This window comes from Nannospalax galili, unplaced genomic scaffold, assembly GCF_000622305.1.
Source record: "Nannospalax galili isolate Female #2095 unplaced genomic scaffold, S.galili_v1.0 scaffold391, whole genome shotgun sequence".
NCBI classification, from domain to species: domain Eukaryota; kingdom Metazoa; phylum Chordata; class Mammalia; order Rodentia; family Spalacidae; genus Nannospalax; species Nannospalax galili.
The window spans coordinates 504,715-505,083 of record NW_008329323.1 but is presented as its reverse complement, the minus strand read 5'-3'; positions in this window follow the sequence as shown (position 1 = coordinate 505,083).

Sequence of the window (369 nt, the reverse complement as noted above, 5' to 3'; positions counted from 1 at the left end):
GAAAGCACCAGGACACAGATAAAACTCCATCAGAATAGAGTTTATTAGCAATGGAACACATGGGACAGATTCCCTTCTGGGTAGGGAAAATGTCTGCTCCATCAGAATAGAGTTTATTAGCAAAGGAGCACATGGGACAGATTCCCTTCCTGGCAGGGAAAATGTCTGCCGCTGGTGGGGAGCTGGGACCTTTTTAAGGGGGAGGTTTCTGGGGGGTTGCAGAAGGCAGGAAGATATATATTTTTTAAAGTTGGGGGGGGAGAAGCAGGAGAGAGGGACTGTTAAAATCTGCCCCCTTTAGAGATCACTGGGGAAGCCTGCTGTGTTGGCCAAACAGTGGAGAAAAGTCTGCTTCTCTTGACTTCAAAG